Consider the following 21,362-nt stretch of genomic DNA (forward strand, 5'->3'; position numbering starts at 1 on the left):
ACACAGGAGACTTCAAGTCTGGCCCACTAACTATAAAGGCAGGGCTATTTCCATTGCTTTATTTAATCTTTCTTGACACAGTGAGTTGAGAAGAAAGCATGACAAAGATGGGAGAGGGGAATTGAGCAGCCATGAGGAGAGGGATAAAAGTAAATCAAAATTAGAACATGTCTATAGAATCAACTGAGAGCTGAGAAGACAGCTTGATGAAGGGGCCTGAGGTTGAAGATTCTACATGACTCTAGATATTAGGGAGTCTCATATTGATATAGACTAGGGGTGAGGAACCTGAGGACTCAGGGCCACATGTGGCCCTTTATGTCTTCAAGTGAGGCTCTTTGACTTCGATCAAAGGGCTGTACTTGAGGACCTAGCGGGTCACATGTGATCTCAAGACCACAGGTTCCTCTCTCCTGATCTAGACCCATTTCCTCACTTTTTCAAATGAGGGAACTGAGTTCTAGAAAGTTAAAGTGACATGTTCAAGGTCACACAGCTAGTAACTGGCAGATTTCAATATTCAAACCCAGGTTCTTTGACTCCAAACCCAGGGCCCATTAGTCTCTACCAAAATGCATCCATGATCTATGGATATATTACTCCCAATAATGCTAATAGGTAAGTAGAATATGAATCCTCTGCCTATTTTATAAGTGAAGATATTGGTACTCATTGAGGTGAATGGATTTGCCTGAGGTTACAGAACTGATCGATGGCAGCTCTGGGATTTGAACGAGATTTTCTATTTTCAGGTTTTCTATTCCATGCTACTACGACAACATACTGGGATATTTGGGGAGTGAATATGCCTTTTCCCATAGCACCCACCAAACACCAATATTCCAGACACTTATATAATTATATCCATTCCATTCCCCTTCAAACACATCACCAGCACTTCTCATGAGTATTAAAAAATGCCAGAACTGAATCGTCATTCTTCCTACTTCTGCTGCCTCCACCCTGGGGGGAGTGCCAGTGAGCCCTGTAATAGCCAGAAGGTGCTAATGATGCTAATGAATGCTCTAGTGACATAACGAAAACAGAAACATGGAGGAAGACCATGGAGCACACACAAACCACAAACTGGATCACCAGTCAATTCTGACAGGCAAGATTTTGGAGCAGAAGCTCCAATTCAAGAGTCAGTGCTCAGAAAGCAAATTGGAAGGGTTGAATAGCATTCAGGCAAATTGTATCCTCAGATCACATTTTTTCTAATTGCAGCTCTTGCTTTGCAGAACAGCAATTAGAAAATTACATATGCTGAGAGCGGAGGCCCAGAAAAGGCCATTGGATTCTGGTTCACCATAGTTAATTAAGTCACACATTCTGCCTTAACTTATTAGGAGTTTTGAGCAGAGAATAGCTGAATAGTATTCACCATTTAAAATGAAATAACAGAAAGACAGAAAAACTTTGATTGATATATTTGAATAGTATTTTTTTACCTGTTCATGTGGTGAACATCTGTGAATTGTTGCCAAATTCACTTTTTCACTCTGAAAGAAGCTCAGAGGTTCAAAGCCCCATCTTCCCTTGTATCTCTTCCTTTGAAGTTTTCTTCTGGACGTTTTAAGCCATGGGTAGCCAAATGGTTTTGGTGTGTGGGCTTTAGAATGATTCTCAATTGGGTGTTGGGACTGAAGATTTGCTGTGCATTTGTCTTTCTCTTCTCTCAATACTTGCCAGTACTGTTGACCAGGTACCAATATTGCTACTCCATTGGAATTGCCTTCCTTTTAGAGTCAAATCATTTGGCTACTTTGCTCTAACATCATATCCTCTTTCTATGTATATGAGTACGACAACATAGCCCAAAAACGCAGATAAAATTGATTTAATAGAGAATAATTGACAAGGTGGCAAATGAGCAAAAATGTAACAAATTGAAACAACCTAGCAGATAATCTGTCTTTCCTTGGGTGCTGATACAGGGAATATTTATTGTTATTCTGTATATGTATCTGCAGTGTTGAGTCTAGTACCTTGCATATAATAGGCAGTAAAAAATGTTGGTTAATTGATTTGTCAAGAGCTATAGAGTTCCAGATTCAGGGAGTTCCCTGAAGTCCAATGCTCTAATTTTTCAGGAAAGTAAGTTAAGACCATTTATCTGAAATGGCTTGACCAAGGATGCCCCAGCTCCTGAAAGAGACAGAAATAGAGCTCGTGTCTTTTTACTTCTAGCTAAAGTTTTTTTTTTTTTTTTTTTTGCATCACACCAGACTACTAGCTCATTCTCTAGTGTAGTACTGTCAAACTTAAGTAGAAGTGGGGGACCATTAAACATCACATAAAAAGCCCTGAAGTTATATATTGACTTAGAAAACCACATATTGATATTATCTATACTTTATTGTATTTTTATTTATTTTGTTAAACATTTCTCAATTACCTTTGGTTCTATTTCAGTAAGCACTGGGGTGAGGTGGGGCCAAGGGAGGTGGGGGAGTAGAGAAGGGGCAGCTGCATGTTTAGACATCTTTGCTCTAGTGATTCATCTATTTCACCGGAGTCAATAAGCATTTGCTAAAAACCTACTAGTTGCTGGATACTGAATTAAGTAGTACTAAGTGAAGAAACTAAAACTACTTCCCTAGAGAGAATAATATATGGTTTTACCAATTGGGCTCATAAAAGGATTTCTATTTATGAAATTGAGGAAAACATTCCATTTATTCAAAATGTATCTTGAAATCTGATTTTTCACTATTAATAATTTTAATTTCACTAATGAATAATAATCACTTTTAATCAGGACATTTAAAAAACCATTTATTTTGTATATATCACCAAAACCATTGAAGAAACTTTTGTGACATAATCCTGTTCACATATTCACTGTATTCTAAGCTGAGATTTCTAATTAGCAGCCAGTCCTATTAATTTGCTGAGTAGCTTTTCAGCTTAACAAGTTGACCCAAAGTTAAAATTTTAAGCATCATCTAAATGTTTTGTTTATCATGCTTGTCAATACAACCTCATACAGTATGTTTTAATTTATTATAACTGTTAGATTACACTTAACATTTTGTTTTCCTCCTTCATGTTTTCCCATTTTAAAGAACATACTTGGGAATTTTCCCAAAGCTTATTTATTTAGATCTTCTATATTTTCCTAATAAACCATAAAAGTTCTTTCTTGGAATTTTTCCCAAATGCTCATTCTTTAAACTTCCTCATTTATAAAGGGGCCCAGATAGTAATTACAGTCCTGTAATTGTGAAATTGAAGAGGGATGATCATATCTCAGTTGAATAGTATGATACCTCTGCACATAAGGTCAAAAACTGAACTGCTTGCATTTACACTAGAAAGGGAAGGCATAGAGAATTCCTCATTCATAGTTCATTTCTATTAATAATGTGTGGTTGTTTTGTTTTTAATTTGGGGGTGTGATAGTAATGGAATATAAAGTTCCCCCTGCATTGGCTTGGTTTTCAAATTGATTGTGTTAAAACCCAGAGCTTGTAAATCCCACCTGTGGGATGGACTTGTTGACTTGAAAACAGAGACACGAACTGGGAGGAGCTGGGGACATAGATTTGGAGAGACAAGAGAGAGGCAGAAGAACTTTTTGGAAGCAGCACCTCGTGGAGGCAGAGAGAGACTGAGAGAATTGCTGGGAGCCACTTTGAATTGCCCTGGACTTTTGAGACCTGCCCCCTGAGCTGCCAAGGACTGAGGAGACATGGCTGTTTTGCTGGTACTTCATCTGTCTGTTTTGATGTTGTTTTGCCAGATTTGTCCACTGGTGAAAGACAGTCCTGTTGTTGAAGAAGTCCTGGAACCTGGCTTTTGGTTAAGAAGCCCTGAGACTGTCCTGCAGACAGAGAGTGAATACTGTCCACTGATGAAGGACAGTGCTGTTGTTGCAGGGGTCTGGGAACCTTTCTGTTGGTTCAGAAGCCCTGAAGAAGGATTTTCTTGTTGTATGTTTACAGAAATCCTGGGAGAGGGTTTTGCTAATGTTTTCAGAGGTTCTAGGACTGTTCTACAGACAGAGGATGAATTAATGAAGGGACTGGCAATGTATCTTGTGGCCTTGCTAAGCCATGTCTCCCCAGGAACTAAGATTGCTGAGAACTTGCCTGGTATCAAGATGAAGAAAAGACCTCCATTTGGGTATTAAGTGCTGTGCTTAAACTTGATGTAACTCTGGGGTAAATTCAATTGTGATCCAGGGGTGGGGAACTTTTGACCTTTTTGTGTTCTATGGTGGAACAAATGAATGTACTTTACTTAGATTGGAAACTAATCTCCATTTGAGAAGAGGGGTTATGTGGTGGACTAAATGAAGGTACAGCCTAGGGGTGGAATGGTATTTAGAACAGGGACTTTGTAATTGATTGAATGATTGGAAGGTCCTGGCGTGGGGTAGTACTTGGAGATTATTTAATCCCACTTAGTAAATGCTGTATTTTGAATGATGTCATGTTTTGATCTTCTCTGTTCTTGGTTTGTCACTGAATAAAATGGAGAGCACCTATGCTGGTATTCTGAACCTTGGGAAGTTGCCTTTCCTTGGCATGACATTACAGGGGGTGAGCTGCACTGAATGTTAAAGGTACTTCTTACGTATATAATCATATATCTTAATTCCACTAAGTTTTATATACATGTATGCATGTACTCAAGGGCCTGTTCCATGTTGTGAGTGTAGATTAAACTTTAAAGAGTGTTGTGTGTACAATTTCCTTTGGAGAGTCAGTTATTAAACATTTACCAGCATACTACTGTACATATCCCATCAGGGAAGACAATAGATATATAGTCAAGTATATATAGAATAAATTCAAAGAAATGTGAGATAGTTTAGGTAGGGAGGCCACTAGCATTCAAGTAGAATGATCTTGGAATCAATCTCAGTCAATTTTTTAGAGGGGGTGGATTTGATTTTGGAAAATCACTAAGTCATTTAGAGTCAAAACCAGATATGAGGTGGGAGTTGCTGTTGTGTAACTCAGTAGGTTGGTAAGAGATGAATTATAAAGGATTATAAAGTCATGAGAGTGTTTATATGCCGCCTCTAAGGTAAGGCAGTTTAGAGATCCATAAATATTTGGAGCAATGGCAATATCATTTGAAGGACAACACTTGCGTGGATTCAGAATCTTTTGATTCCTCCACTATTCAATTCATGGCCCTTTGTGAAGACCTTCCTTATCCACCAAGCTAAAAGTTTACTGCCTTCTCATATTATCAAATAATATTTGCATGACTCCTCCCATTCATTATACTTATTTGAATATCTTTTTCTCCTGTCCACAAAAATAGAATGTAAACTTCTTGAAAACAGCAATTATGTCATATCTAAAATATTGTATCCCTCATATCTAGCCTTCCACATAAAAGTTGAAATGAATTTAATTTGGACATGTGGACTGTACTATGCTTGTTTGAAAACATCTATCTTATTAGTCATGCCTCATATGCTCTGTATTTCTTTCCTGTTTTTCTCTGAGCAACTTTCTTTTCTTACTTTCTGTTTTCCCTCTTTTCCTGTCTCAGTCTTCTTTCCTTCTCCTTAAAGGCACAGTTTCTTTTGCTTTTTTCTTCTGAGTCCCCAAATAGCCATGATCCTAACTCAGCTGTTTCTAAAGATTCTAATTCCTTTCCCTTGACATTTGGTTCAGATTTTTCTCAGGTGCAGATTTCCTGAGGCTTTGGGCAGAGAGCAAGAATGCTACTTGAAGCATTATAAACTAACAATCCCCTGAATTTCAGGAACCAGTTACCCAGAATTCATGGTAAGCATCATGCATTTTTCCTCTTAATCTTTGTGTTTTACAGAATAGATTCCTGTCAGTGATTACTGGGGAGAAAATCATTCAGCAGGAGTAAAACTTTTGTTGCATTATATCCCCTCCAAAAGCCTACAACTTTCCAAGTTCTTGGTTGACTGCTTAAAAATATCAAACTGCAAAGATGCACTTCTAGAAATTACAAGTAATTTGTGCATCAAACAACATGTACAATGGTTCTATGCAGTAAATTGGGAGCAGCTGCCTATGCCTCCCATTACAGCTGGGTACAAAGTATATAATTTATGTTTTCTGCCATAGTAAGTGGGAAGGATTTTTAAAAATGTGTTCATGCCTCTATAAAGAGTCTTTTCCTGTTTCTACCATTGTAAACCCCAAAGAGCCTGAATTTTGCTATTATGTTAAATGTTAATCCATTTTTTATTGTACTTGAATGTCCTCACAAAGAACTCTGCCTCCTGACTTCCTATTTCATTGGTAACAAACTGCTAGAATATATTTATGCTTAAGATTTTCATTGTTTGATGAAGTTAAAAATCAGAGGCAATGAGTAACAAAACAGTCATTATTAGAAGTCATCATCCACCCTAAATCCAAAAAATAATGAGTATCTCTCTAACAATTGTTATGGGAGGTTATGCATGTTGTTGATAAACTAAAGAACATCATGGTTTTATTTTCTCTTGCTACTTCTTAGACCTGTCCCTTGTGAGGTCCTTAATAAAGGAGTATAAAACAACTTTAGATATTAACATTGCTCAGCTCATATATGTAAAATTGAATGCATCAAAGGGTAGAAGATAATTATAAACAACGAGATAACCATACAGAATGAGAAACTCTGAAAAGGCCTGACTTGATTCAAAATTCATTTTGCTTTTAGTCTTGCAGAACTCTGATTTTTTCACTCTACAAATGAAAATAATGAAAACACCATATCAAAATTTAGTAGCCACCTGACAGGGAGGATAAAGGAAATGATCTACAACAGCAAGAGTCCATCAATGACTCTAATCCCCCCAACATAAAGTCGACATAGTCAATGGTCAATTCCTCTCATCCCATGATCAAGTTTTAAGATTAGAGGGGGGAAAATCTTTGAACATTTACTTCCCCTAAACACTGAATCTGTGTAAACAATATGAGTTTTGAGTTTTTTAATGCCTGCCTTCAAGTCATGAAGCTTCACCCTTTGAAAAATAGGTTTGAACAACAGGTGAGGAGGGAATTTTTGTTTTGCAGTATTCAGTTTCTAATTTGTATAGCAGTTGCAACAACTAAAAACAAAATATATTAAATTCAGGGAACTATAGACCCAGCAGCAAAGAATAAATCAAGTAGATATGACCTTCATGAAACAAGCTCATGTTTGAAGCTAAATCAGTAAACCTAAAATGTAGCTGGAAGAGGAAACTTTCAGATAAAACACATTTTCATGCTTTAATCCTTTCAAAACATGCTGAGAGTCTATCAAAATTGACCTTCCCTACTGTAGATTAAAATCTGGGGAAACTGTTGCTGGCTTAAGGAAAGCTTACAATGGATTTATTTTATACTTTTAAAATAAGCAATTAACGCAGAGAGTTCACATTTCATTAAATTTTGCAGGGTATGCTTATGGGATATGAATCCACATTTTATCCATCATTACATATAGATATTCATATTGAATATAAGCTTTGTTTCCTAAAACTAAGTACAATACTTCATCTAATGTTAAGGGTTACTAACACTTCCTCCCTCCCGAACAACTAGAATATTGAAATATTAAAATCTATCCTCGAGATCACCCCAAATATTGGCTACATGGTTCTATCATGCTGTCTTTGGCTAACATATACTTCGGTGTGAGGACCGAAAATTAGCCACAGGAGGGATATTAACGCACAATCCAAACCAAAATTTTAGAATCAATTCCATTTTGAAGGATAAAGATTTTAAGTTTCCAGTTCAATTATTAAAATACAAATAGAACATTAAAAACACATTTAAAGGACACTTTTGACTAATTGTAGATGTCCACTAATTGTCAGATATTGCTTTCTATTTATATCTATCCATAAATTTAAAAAGCAGATATTTATTGAAATTTAGTAACAAAATGTGACTATATAAGGACATATTTTGATCTTCTTACTCCATTTTTTTCAAAGCCTTCCCCATTGGGATCTGAATCTATTTACAATGTTGATTCTTATCAGACATTATTACTACAAATAATCAATGATTGATGATAAATGTCAAAAAAAAAGGGATATCTACAGAACTACATTAGCAATAAAACAAACAATACTTTATGCCCTCTCCCCAACAAAAACACTTAAATTGGTACAAGTGCTATTTTTTTTTTGCTAATACCATTACATCATTGCATATATTATTTTGGTACTTTAGAAACATATACTTTTAAATTAAATAACAGGTTTTTTAAAAATTATTTACTATTAGTTTACAACATTCAGTTCCACAACTTTTTGAGTTCCAAATTTTCTTTCCCTTTTTCTGCCCAAGGTGACATGCAATCTGATATAAGTTATACATATACCTTCACATTAAAGATTAGTCGAGTTGTAAAAAAAAAATTACAACCAATGGAATATTAAATAACAGTTTTTCCTCGAAGTATTTACCACTAATTTAAATTTGATATATAATTCACGTGTTAGATTGCTAAAAATAATTTCTCTGTATTACCATGGATTTTCTTATTAATACACTAATATCCTCATGGAGGGGATGCCTGAGAACCAAATCCATTTGAGATTTTCAGTTTTTTATTTGTAAAAAAGACAAAAGCTAACACCTGAAATATAATATTTCATATTTATTTCAGTGCACATAAAAATGTCAAGTTAGATGGAAAATCAGGTCAATTGGTAATTCTGGCATTTTAGGGCAATAGCTCTCAAACTTTTCATTAGAAAGTAAGTATAATAAGGAAAAGTCCCACTCTAACTTTTCCTATTTCCTGGTTATCACCAGAATTAAAGGGAAAAAAGACACTGATTTTAATGAGGCATAATAAGAGGTAAAGTAATCTCATTGCAGAAAATAGAAAGGCTTATTTAATGTTTTTCTGTACTTTTCCTATTATTTATTTATTTTTAGTATTCATTTTCTTAAAACACTGTTTCAAATTTTAAACCTCCCTACCATGACTCCCTCATTCATTGAGAAGGCAAGCAATATGATATCCATATCCATATATATATGTGTATATATATATATATATACATATGTATATATATAATCACACAAAACGCATTTCTACATTAGCAATGATGCAAACAAAAGCAAGAAAAATGAAAGTGGAAAAAGTATGCTTTAATCAATATTCAGAGTTCATTGATTGTTTCTCTGGAAGTGGATAGCATTTTCCATCACGGGTCCTTTGGAAGTAAATCTTGGATCATTGTTTTGATAGGAGTAGCTACATCTTTCAAAGTTGATTGTCTTTACAGTATTGCTGCTTCTGTGTATAATGAATGTTCTTCTGCTTCTTCTCACTTCATTTTGCATGAATTCATTTATATCTTCCCAGGGTTTTCTGGAACCATCTCACTCATCATTCCTTATGGCAAAATAGTATTCCATTATAAACATATACCACAACTGTTGAGCCATACCCCAACTGATGGGCATCTACTCAATTTCTAATTCTTTGCCACCACAAAAAGAACTGCTACAAATATTTTTTGTGTATGTGTGTACATATATATGAACATACAATACACACATATGTATATATTAATGTATTGCATGTTATACATATGTATATATACTTGTGTTTATTTGTGCATATATCTTTATTTATATCCATACCCATATCTTTGTCTATATATCCTTTTCCCTTTTCTTTGATCTCTTTGGGATAAAGACCCTAGTAGTGATATTACTAGGTCAAAGGGTATGTATGCACAGGGGTGGCTAAGTGGCGCAGTGAATAGAGCACTAGCCCTGGAGTCAGGAGGACTTGAGTTCAAATCTGGCCTCAGACACTTAACATTTACAAACCTTGCGACCTTGGGCAAGTCACTTAACCCCAATTTCCCTGCCTTGCCCTCCCCCCCCCAGAAAAAAGAAATAAAAGGTATGCACAGTTTTAAGATCCTTTAGTCATAGTTACAAATTGTTCTACAGAATGGTTAGAGTAGTTCAGAACTCTACCAACCATACTTTAGTGTCCTTATTTATCTACATCCCCTTAGCATTTATCATTTTCCTTTTCTGTCACATTAGATAATCTGGTAGGTATTAGATTGTACCTCAGGACTATTTAATTTGTGTTTCTCTAATCAGTAATGACTTAGAGCATCTTTTCATGTGACTATAACTAGCTTAAATTTCTTCTGAAAATTGCCAGTTTATATCCCTTGAATATTTACAAATTGGGAAATGGCTCTTATTTTATAATTTTGGCTCATTTTTGTACATATTTGAGAAATTAAACTTTTATCAGAAAAACTTTGTTGTAATTTTTCTTATTTGAGTTTCTTTTTAGAGAAAGTCTTACTTAAAATAGGAAAGAACCAATTAAATAAGATTCAATTCCTGATCTGATTCTCAACAATGGAGAAGAAATGGTTTCTGGGATGGAAATTAGAGATACCTGCTGGGATGGGAGGGTTGCACATGATTAATTTATATTTGTAGAGTTTGGGATAGAAAGGAAAAGAAAAGGTGGATAAAGTCTGACATTCAGGATATTACCAGTTTTCAAAGGATCAGAATTAATTCTACAGGGGACCTCAGCAAAAGACTGATGTGAAGCTCTCTGTGAAGACAAGGGAAAAGAAAGACATGGATAATCAAAAATAAGGCATGTACTAATGGATAAAAGCATGACAAGACCCTAAAGCAATACTGTAAAGTTGAAGTTAGCATAGAAATTTAAGGACAATAACAAGTATTATGTTTTGGGAAAATGGACAGCACACCTGTTTTAGAAATATTGGAAGAAAAAAACAAGACCAAAAAAAAAAAAAAAAGAAAGAAAATCATTGCTCAGTGTGGATGGGATAATTATCTTTGTTGTTATTTTTGTTTTGTTTTACTCCACTAAGTATAAATAGCCTTTGGACTAGAAAGGAGAGGATAAAGGTGATCAATATAAAGATTATACCTATGATAAATAAAAGGATAGTAAGCAACTATGTAACATTCCTTGATAAGTTCAAGTTGCTTATTACAGATGAGCTACCTTGGGGCAGATAGTACTGAAGGAACTACCAGATGTGATGATTGAGTTAGTGGTATGTGAAAAATTTTAGAGAATGGAAGAGATACTCCAAGAGTGTCAAATGCAAATGATAGGTCAATGAGCTTTATTGTTTGCTGGCAAAATTCTAGATCGTGTTCCTAAAGACATATTTTGTGAATAACTAAAAAGTGGTGGCTACATGTTTCCATCAAAAGGAGGTTATGTCAGGAAAAATATATTTCCCCCCCTCTGTTGGTAAACGTGAACAACAGGAGATTGTGATAGATACAATTTATGTAGTTGTTATTTTGTTTTGTTTCTTCCAGTCATTGACAAAATCTCTCATGCAATAAGTATGAGGAAAACAAAAAGAACATCAACAACATGATTCAAAGTCCTAATAATTCATATGTAGACTAGATGATAAGATAGATAGTTACTAAACTGGTCAAATGATCAGACCTAGATAGGATTAATTAACATCTGCATGTTAAAGTAAAAGGACAATGATAAAGGATATCCTCAGGATCTGTGCTTGAATATGTGCTACTTAACAATTTTGTCAAGTACTTAAATAAAGGCATAGAGGACTTAATTTTCACTTGTATAGATGACACAGTACTTAGAATAAGGATTTTAAAAATTATTGATAATTTAGAACATTGGTTTAAATCTAACGTAAAATTAATAGGGATATAATCATCTATATATGCATACCTATACCTATCTATATCTTTATATATATATATATATCATATATAATCCTAGCATGACTTAATATATACACAAAAGAAGTTACTTTCCTAGAATGCAACCGTTATTGAAATATAGAACAATAATACATACTGATATATGGAATTGTGATTACATGGAAATATGTTTGCCTGTATCCCATTTCCCATTCCAATTTATACAATTCAATGAACTGGACTTTTGAATAAGACAACAGAAAAAAACAATGAATGAAAGAAATTTTTTTTAAATGTGGAACTTTTTTATAACATACTTTTTTCACCAAGAAGGGTAATAGAGGCATCATCCTTCAAAGGCAGGATGGTAAAGGAGGTAGAAATTGCACTAAGGAGAAGAAAGATGGGAGAAGAAAGTTGTTTGGGCCCATTATGCATTGAAAAAGTCCATGCAAAGGCAAGAAAACGTGAAGATTCTGAGGAATCAATTAATTCACAAATTGTCTAAAGAGAAAGGAAAATACCAAAGAAGTGAAAGAATACTAGACTTGATTTATCCTGGAAAAAGGTAACTGAAAGATTACAAACTAGTAAACTATATGCTTACTTTTCCAAATATACAAAATATTCATAGGTACATCTAAAACCACATTGAGAACATAATAATAAAGGGATTAGCAACAAATAGGCAGGATTAATTCTACAGCAGTATACATCTTTCTTCTCTCTAGATTGATCAGAATATGACATCATATTGTGTTTAGCTTTTGTTTATTAAAAAAGTATTTAGTACAACAAAATATGCTGCCATAAAAGGACTCTTCCAACAAGATGTATTCAATGTATGAATAATTTAATATTCTATGAAAAAAATAGCAACCAAAATAAACTTTAAAAGATAATCGAGGTAAGACATAAAACATGATCACCAAAGACACTTATCTCTGTAATATAAGAGATCCAAAAAAGATTCGGAGTTGGAAATGGATTTCCTGTGGACAGTATTTTCTTCTTGTTTGTGACAATGCTACTCTTATCATTCCTGAGGATATTGTAAAGCCTTTGTGAAGATATTTGCAACCATTCAAAAGTTTTTAGCCTGATCATCAACACAATAAAGACTAATTAGAGGATAAAGCTATATGATATGGATTACAGCATTTAGTTAGATGGACAATATATAGAACTGACCTTTCTATATGTATAACTCAGACAAATAGGCAAATACTTAGGATCAGAATGAAATAAGAGGAGAAGGAAATAAATTCCCTTTAGGAAATCACAAAACTCCTTAAATCATCCCAAGCTTCTCTGAAAAGCAAAAACATATTTTTAATACCAATATCCTACCAGTGGATTATATGGCTATGAGATGTGAAACATAACAAATTGAATAAATAAAAATAAATATCACAAAGAGTATTATCAGAAAGTAAATGGTAGAAAAAGTAAAATAACAGAAAGGAACACATAATTTAAAAATTTATCAGAACAGGAGTAAAAGTCAGTCATTCAGTGGACAAACATGCATAAGCACTTACTCTGTGCTTAATCTTGGTGATAAGAATACAAGCAAAAGCAAACACAAAAACTTATCCTTCTAAGAAGACAAAAGGAGGCTGCAAATGGTGGGGGTGATGGATAACAACCTGAAGAGAAATGAAGAGATGGCTAGCCTTGGTGCCCTCCTTAAACAGAGGCTCTGAGAGCAACCAAGCAATCAGAGGGAGGATTTGCAACAGAGAAAGTACTTTTTAGGTGTAAATTCCAGGACTGGAGTGATCTTCCAGGATGAAGAAGTTTCTGGAGCATGGTGAAGAAATCTTGAGTGTAGGGGGGCGGAGCCAAGATGGTGGAGTAGAAGCACCACCTTCCCGCAGCTCCGGCTTCCACCCTCCCCAATCCATGTAAAAAGGGGACTCTAAACAAACTTTGGAGTTGCAAAATGACACAGAGAAGCTAACCTCCCGCTGAGGACACCCTGGCAGGCCGGCAGGAATCCTGCGAAGCGCTTTGGGAGCGGAGCCCAGCCCCATGCCGAGGCTTTAGCCCCAGGGCGGGCCTGACCAGCTGCCGGCCAGAGGGACTCCAGATCAGAAGCAGCGGTGGCCGTTTCCAGATTTATCAACACATAGACACAAAGGACAAAGTGAGAGGTCAGTACAGTCTGGACTTTGGGACCAGTAAGTGGGAGTGCATGGCTTTTACCCCCAGGGCGAAAAGCCGCTGAGACTCCAGCACAGCCAGCCAGTGCCATGCAGCGGCTTCAGCTCTTGGCCTGCAGAGTGTAGGGGGACCAAGCACCAGTCTGAGGGGTAATCGCTCTTGCTTTAACCTGCTTGGATCTGGATTGCAGTCTAGAGTGGAGGTCCTGGGGTGTATGTACAGCTTGCCAGAGTGTGTGGAGACCTCAGAGAGAGCACCCATCTAATACCTCCGGTAGCTGAGAAAACCCCAGCATTTGGGATGAAAGCTCCCCTGTCTGGTGGCAGAGTCCTACTGTGGCAAAAAGCCCAAAAGTCAAATCATTGAGTGGCAAAATGAGCAGGCAAAGGAAACAAAGCAGACAGAAGATTCGGACAATACACTCCTATTTTGGGGACAAAAAGGAGCAAGGCATGGAACAGGAGGAAAACAGTGAAGTCAGTACTCCTGCACCAAAAGCTGCAAAGGAAAATACAAGCTGAGTACGGGCCATAGAGGACCTTAAGAACCAGATAAGAGAAGTGGAGGAAAAATTGGGAAGAGAAATGAGAACAATGCAAGAAAATTATGAAACGAGAGTCAACAGCCTGATGGAGGAAAATAATACCTTAAAAAACAGACTGACTCAAATGGCAAAGGAGGCCCAAAAAGGCAATGAGGAGAAGAATGCCTCAAACAGCCAAATTTGCCAGATGGATAAAGAATCTCAAAGATTCAGAGGAGAATCATTGCTTCAGAATTAGATTGGAGCAAGTGGAAGCTAATGACTTTATGAGAAATCAAAATGCTGTTAAACAGATCCAAACAAATGAAAGAATAGAAGGCAATGTGAAATATCTCATGGGAAAAACCACTGACCTGGAAAATTGATCCAGGAGAGATAATTTAAAAACTATTGGAATGCCTGAAAGCCATGACCAAAGTAAGAACCTAGAAATCATCCTCCAAGAAGTTCTCAAAGAAAACTGCCCTGATGTTTTAGGACCAGAGGGCAAAATAGAGGTTGAAAGAATCTACCGATCACCTCCTGAAAAAGATCCCAAAAAGAAAACTCCTAGGAATATTATAGCCAGGTTCCAGAATTCCCAGATTAAGGAGAGAATATTACAAGCAGCCAGGAAGAAACAATTTGAATATTGTGGGAACACAATCAGGATAATTCAGGATCTGGTAGCTTCTACACTGAGGGATCGAAGGGCTTGGAACATGATATTCTGAAGGTCTAAGGAGCTTGAATTAAAACCAAGAGTCACCTACCCAGCAAAATTGAGTATCATGTTTCAGGGGAAAATATGGTCATTCAGTGGAATAGAGGACTTTCAAGCATTCTTGCTGAAAAAACCAGAGTTGAATAGAAAATTTGACATTCAGATACAAGAAGCATGAGAAGGTAAACAGGGAAAAGGAATCATGAGGAACTTTTCAAAGTTGAGCTATTAACATTCCTACATGGAAAAACAATAATTGTAACTTATGAAACTTTTCTCAGTAGTTGAAGGGATTAGAAATATATATATATATATATATACATACATATATATATATATTTGCCTATATATGAGGGTATATGGGCATATGAATACATATGTGAATTGTGTATATATGTTTACAGGTATACATAGATAGAGGGCACAGGAACAAATTAACAGGAAGGAATGATACTTAAAAGGTGAAATTAAGAGGTGAGAGGAATATAATGAGAGGAGATGGGGAATGCCAGATTGGGGTAAACTATCTCATACAGAAGAGGCAAGGGAAAATGGTTACAATGGAGGAGAAGAATAGGAAGGCAAAAGGGAATGGGTCAACCTTATTCCCATTGAATTTGGCTTGAGGAGGGAGTGAAATACACACTAAATAGGGTATCTCACCCTCCAGGAGAATAGGGGGGGAAGGGGGTGGATGGAGGGGGGGGAGGGCGGGGGGGGGGGAGGGAAGTTGGAAGCACTCACTTTTGAAAATAGACAGCATCAAAGTAGAGCATAGAACAAGTGGGAGGTGGGATGGGAGGGAGGGAAGTGTAGTCAGTCTTTTACAAAATATCTACTATGTTATTGTTTTGCATTAGTCACACATGTACAACCTATACTGAACTGCATATCTTCCCAGTAAGGGTGGGTGACAAGGAAGGAAGGGAATGAATCTGGAATTGAAAGTTTTAAAATCAAATATTCAAATATATGTATATATATATATGTGTGTGTGTGTGTGTATGTGTATATATATACATATATTTACATGTTTACACACACACACACACACACACATATATATATATATACTATTATTAATACCATTTTACATGTAATTGGGAAATAAGATATATAGGCACTGAGGCATAGAGATCCACTGGAAAAGTAGAAAGAGGTATGGGAGAAAATATGGGAGAGAGCAGATTGGAGGAAGGGATATCCTGTGGGACTGCTATTTTGGGGCAGTGGGTAGGGGAAAAACGGGTAGAAAATTTGTAACTCAAAATCTGGTGGAAACGAATGATGTAAATCAGAAGTTAATAAAGCATTTAAAAAAAAAAGAAATCTGGAGTGCAGCCTGGTGAGAAATTAAAGCAGGGGTATGTGATAAAAGAAAGAATGACAGGAAGGGAAGATCTGCTGGTCATGCTGCAAGGAAGAGGGATCAATAGTGCACAATGAGAATGCTCCACTGGTACCATGTGGCAAGTAATTTATTATCTATGTGCCTCAGACAAATACATAGGACTTATCAACCAAATTGTAGAGTATTAGAGATTGGTGTTGGAGGGGATGGATCTCCCACAGAGGAAGTTTCTTCCCCTGAATGAATCAATCATTCATCTTTTGTATATTCAAGTAAGAAGTTAAATATGTTCACATTGTGAGTTTCGAATATGGGAATGCTCCATTTTATTTTGCTTTATTGTATTTAGCAGGTACATACATGCATACATTTATGTATTTATTTCTCAGCTCAATAGACTGGTTTTATATCCTAGTCTTCCCAGCTCTAAGCCCAGCCATATACAATACTGTCTCTATGTTTAATTTTGTTGTCATCATTTATTATTTCTCTGATTTCTTGCCTTTTTAGCAAACTGATGACCTTCCAGAAGGTATACGTGAGGAAATCCAGAGTACAAGGTTTCTACAAAGTGAGTATATGGCATTTTATAACCACTAAGCAACATTTAAATTGCTGCGCATACAGAGTCAATAGATATGGATTCAAATCGTGATTCTACTTACTACAATATATGACACCCAATTCATTTAAACTTCTCAACAGCAGTTTCCTAATCTCTAAAATGGTGATTGTAGTACCTTTAGTAAAAATATTACTATTATTTTGAGGCCCAATAAGATATATGTGAAGTGATTTTTAAAATTTGTGTTATTGCTATTATTATTATTATTTAAAATTATTACCTTGATGCCTTAAAAGACCACTGATTCACTTGGTATTGAGATGTTCTCCACAGACCCATATTGCAGTTTCTCCATACTTTAATCATTGCACGAAATCACACATGCCAAAACCAAACCTTGACATTTAGTGTCAAACCTCCAGGTGATGAGCCTGTGCCTATAACTAAGTTGGACTTTGGACCAAATAAACATACCCCATTTCTACACTCATACTTGAAACCTTTGTAAGTTGAAAGGATCTTTCATTGTCATTACTTTCAAAAACTCAAGGCTACCTCCATTCCATGATGAGATAATCAAAGTAAGCTATTATCCAATCAATTAACAAGCATGAAGCACCTTCACCACATGAAGGGAATTGTTATGTGTGTAATAAGAATGGGAAAAAAAAAAGGACTCAAAATCGCTGTACTCAAATAGTTCACAGAGGAAAGCATAATATTCTTTTAAAAGCATTCTTTAAAAATACTGAATGTAAATTGGTAACAAATTATAGATGCTCTGACTTATCTGTAGAACAATTTATTGATTGCTTGCTTCTTTGGAAGGAAAATAAAATTTACCCAACATCTCTCAGGCAGTACCTCACCAGGTTCATTCCTGATGTCTGATTTTTACTAATTACCAAATTTTGTGGGCAATTACACTGAACTAATGCCATCAGAGTTTCTTTAGTCATCCCCAACTCCAACTTTTAACAAATTTAACCTCTAGATTTATGTGGAGCTTGTTTTTAAAAGCCTTCTGGTTCTCTTTGAACAAGTTTCAGTAAACATCCTGAAAATGTATCTCTCTGGCCTGATTTTGCTCCTTGGCATGATTTTAATCAGAGGGGAAGCCTTAGGGAAAGAGCTTTTAAAGAACAAATTGTCTTTTTGTCTTGGAATCAGTCTCCTCATCTTTGTCCTAATCCTAAAGAAATTGATGCTAATATACTTCTGAAGGTTGAGTGCAAATTTAGATCATTTTGCTGTTCTAGCCTAATCTTATTGTTTGTCATCCCTCTAGGTGAATATGGGTCCCGGGTGGTTTCAGGAAATTGAAATAGTGAAATAATACTTATTGAAAAAAAATGATTGCTACTTACAGTGTATTAATCTTTGGAGTTCAAACTCATTAATCTAGACCACATCCCTTTGAAATTGCAGGAATTATTTTATACCCTGATTGAGTGGACAGGTTTGGGGGAAAAAAAAAAACTGAGCAGAGATTAAGCATTGCAAGGTCACACAGTAAATCAAAGGGGAATCAAAGAAAGAACTACAAACTCATTCTCAAGTTTGCTAAGATAATAGCCCTTCCCAAAGCCACCTCCATTGACATGTTCAGCACCATTTCATATTTATTTAACCTAGAAACTCAACAAACTCAAATACCCCACATTTGAAGAAATATTTTGTTGTTTTTTTTCTTTTAAAATTATTAAGACAACATTTTTGAAAATATTCCTACCCCTTGAGGTCTTCTATTTAGGGAAATAGAGCTCATTCTAGGGAGATAACTTTGTCCCAATGAGAAATCTCCCTTATCCCTTTTATCATTTGTGTTGATGCCACTCTTCTGGGATTTGGGGAATAGGCACTACGGAGCAGTGGTATTTGTCACTGCAGCAGCTGTGACCATTGTAGTGACAGAAAAGACATTTGTGTTAGCAATAATTCTTTCTGATTTGGCAGGTGGGGCTTTAATGACAGCAACAGTGCCCTGTAGCAAATGGGGCAACAGGAACAGCAGCATTGCCCATCATTACTTATTCCAAGCAGACACATAACAGAACAAAGGATCTGTAGTAAGTACTTAATTTATCGGGCAAAGGAGGCTAATGGCAAAGATCATTTGCCTCAGATTCTCCATAAACAACATTCACCAGCAATACCTGTTTGAATTCAGATTCAATGATTATTGACCTCCAGAATTAAAAAAAAAGAATATCCTGTCTCTGACACTAATCATGTGGTCCTGAGAAAGCTACTTGACCTAGTTGACCTTCAGTTTTTTTCATGTCTAAAATTGGCATGGTGATAGTGCATGTTTAACAGGGTTGTTGGGAAACAAATGATAAGTTGCTTTGCAAATCTTTACACTAATACATATGAGCTAATAATAGTATGGTTATCACCTTTCTTTGATGGAGAAACCACATTATGAAGTGAAAAGAACACTGAATAATTGAAATCATATTAGAAAGAGTTCTAGTTTGAGCTTTTTCTCTGTTACTAGTCGTCTGAACACAAGCATCTCATTATTTGGCAGCGGGGTGGCACAGTGGATAGAACATTGAGCCTGGAGTCAGGATTGCTTGAATTGAAATCTTGCCTTAGACCCTTACTATGTGATCCTGGCAAATCACCTAACCACGGTCTGTCTCAGTTTCCTCAACTGTAAATGGAGATAGTACTATCACCTATTCCATCAGGGTTATTTTGAGGATCAAACAAAATATATATTAAGCTTTTAAGACAGTGCCTGTTATATAGTTGTCACTTAATCATTTCTTCTTTTCTTCCTTTCCGGAGATTCAGCGTCTTCATCTGTATAATGGAGGTAACATCTTGTCTCAGAGTACTGTGAGGAACAAATGAGATACTGTAGTACAACATTTCCTAAATAAAATGCTATGTAAATGTCAACAAGTATCATCACTTGTTCTTCAAAATTTATTATTGGCTTAAAGGAATACTAGAGATAACTAACAACCCACTTCATCTTCAGTACAACACTTCCAAAAAGATTGGCTTTACAGGTTCCTCTAGAAAATGTTTTGTAAAATAATGCATAGTTTCCATAAGGGTAAATAAGTGAATTAGATTTGAAGCAGATGACCTAAGTTTGAATACCACCTCAATCACTTACTAGCTATGTGACTTTTGTAGAGTAACAACCTCTCTGAGCTTCAATGACCTCATTTGTAAAATGAGGGACTCTAAACTAAGTGACACCTTAATGTCTCTCCAAAATCTCTTTGCCTATGACCTTGAAACTGCATTAAGGATGGGAGGAGTGAAATGAAAAGTGGAGTTATATGCAGATCTTTGTCAGTACAATATTTATTAATGGAGAAAAAAGAAGGATTTTGAGAATTGGAATTTGAGATATTGACGGCAGGTGCACAGATTTCCTATCGCACATAGGGTATTCAGTATATCTTTCTCTGTTGGTGGCTGCTGGCTCACTGTGTTTTTGGCTCTTTTAGAGAATTAGGCAAGATCACACAGCTGGCTAATAATTAGCTGCTAGGATGCAACTTCTTTATTCTGAAATTCATTTCAGTCCACACAGGGACTCATTTCAGAAAGGACGTGATATAGTGTCACAAATTTTACATGGGTACTTGCATACACTATGGTTAACCCATAGGTGTAACTTGCCTTGATGAGGGTCTGAAGAGTTCTAAAAATCCAAACCACTTGAAGAGAAGTCAAAAGTTTATCACCTTTAATTTTATCTCAACCAAAGATTTATGACCACATTCAAAATACACCCTCTCTCAACTTCACTTTCCTTGTCCATTCTTTTTAGCACTAACCTTCCCTTCTTGCAACCCTTAACAGGAGAAGAAGCTTCTAGTTAAGAATTTCTATGAATGCAGATCAATACCTTCTCTCTAACTTGAAGTCCCAGATAGTTACTAAGTAATGGGGAAGTTAAATGACTTGCCAAGGGTCCCACAAATAGCATATGTCAGACACAAGACTTCAACACAGGTCTTTCTGGTTAAGGCATTGGCCCTCCCTACCCTACGCTTTACTACCTGTCTCCCTAGACCATAGACAAGGGTAACCATTATACTTTAGTAACATGACAATGTTCATTATCCACAATGACTGTACAGCAAAAATATTCTTCATGAAATGGTTGTCCTTAAAAATGTAGATTATCGGGGGCGGCTAGGTGGTCCTGAAGTTAGGAGGACCTAAGTTCAAATCCTGCCTCAGACACTTGACACACTTTCTAGCTGTGTGACTTTGGGCAAGTCACTTAACCCCAATTGCCCTCCAAAAAGCAAAAACAAAAATGTAGGTGATCATATGAATTTATCAATTTAAAAGAGTATGCTTACTTTTTGTTTGCTACTTTTAATGTCAATTGCCTCAGT

The 21,362-nt window shown here is 36.0% G+C and overlaps 1 long non-coding RNA gene across 1 annotated transcript; it reads left to right on the plus strand.

Moving 5' to 3' along the window:
• The first annotated feature begins 5,448 nt into the window (after positions 1–5,448).
• On the plus strand, positions 5,449–19,892 carry LOC138152843 (uncharacterized). The gene is made up of 4 exons (XR_011166210.1): positions 5,449–5,753; positions 16,932–16,992; positions 18,943–19,055; positions 19,783–19,892. It is a non-coding gene; the product is annotated as an uncharacterized lncRNA (long non-coding RNA).
• Positions 19,893–21,362: the final 1,470 nt, after the last annotated feature.

This window comes from Petaurus breviceps, unplaced genomic scaffold (assembly GCF_028583685.1).
Source record: "Petaurus breviceps papuanus isolate PSGF00001 unplaced genomic scaffold, PetGlider_PUasm1.0 90977, whole genome shotgun sequence".
NCBI classification, from domain to species: domain Eukaryota; kingdom Metazoa; phylum Chordata; class Mammalia; order Diprotodontia; family Petauridae; genus Petaurus; species Petaurus breviceps.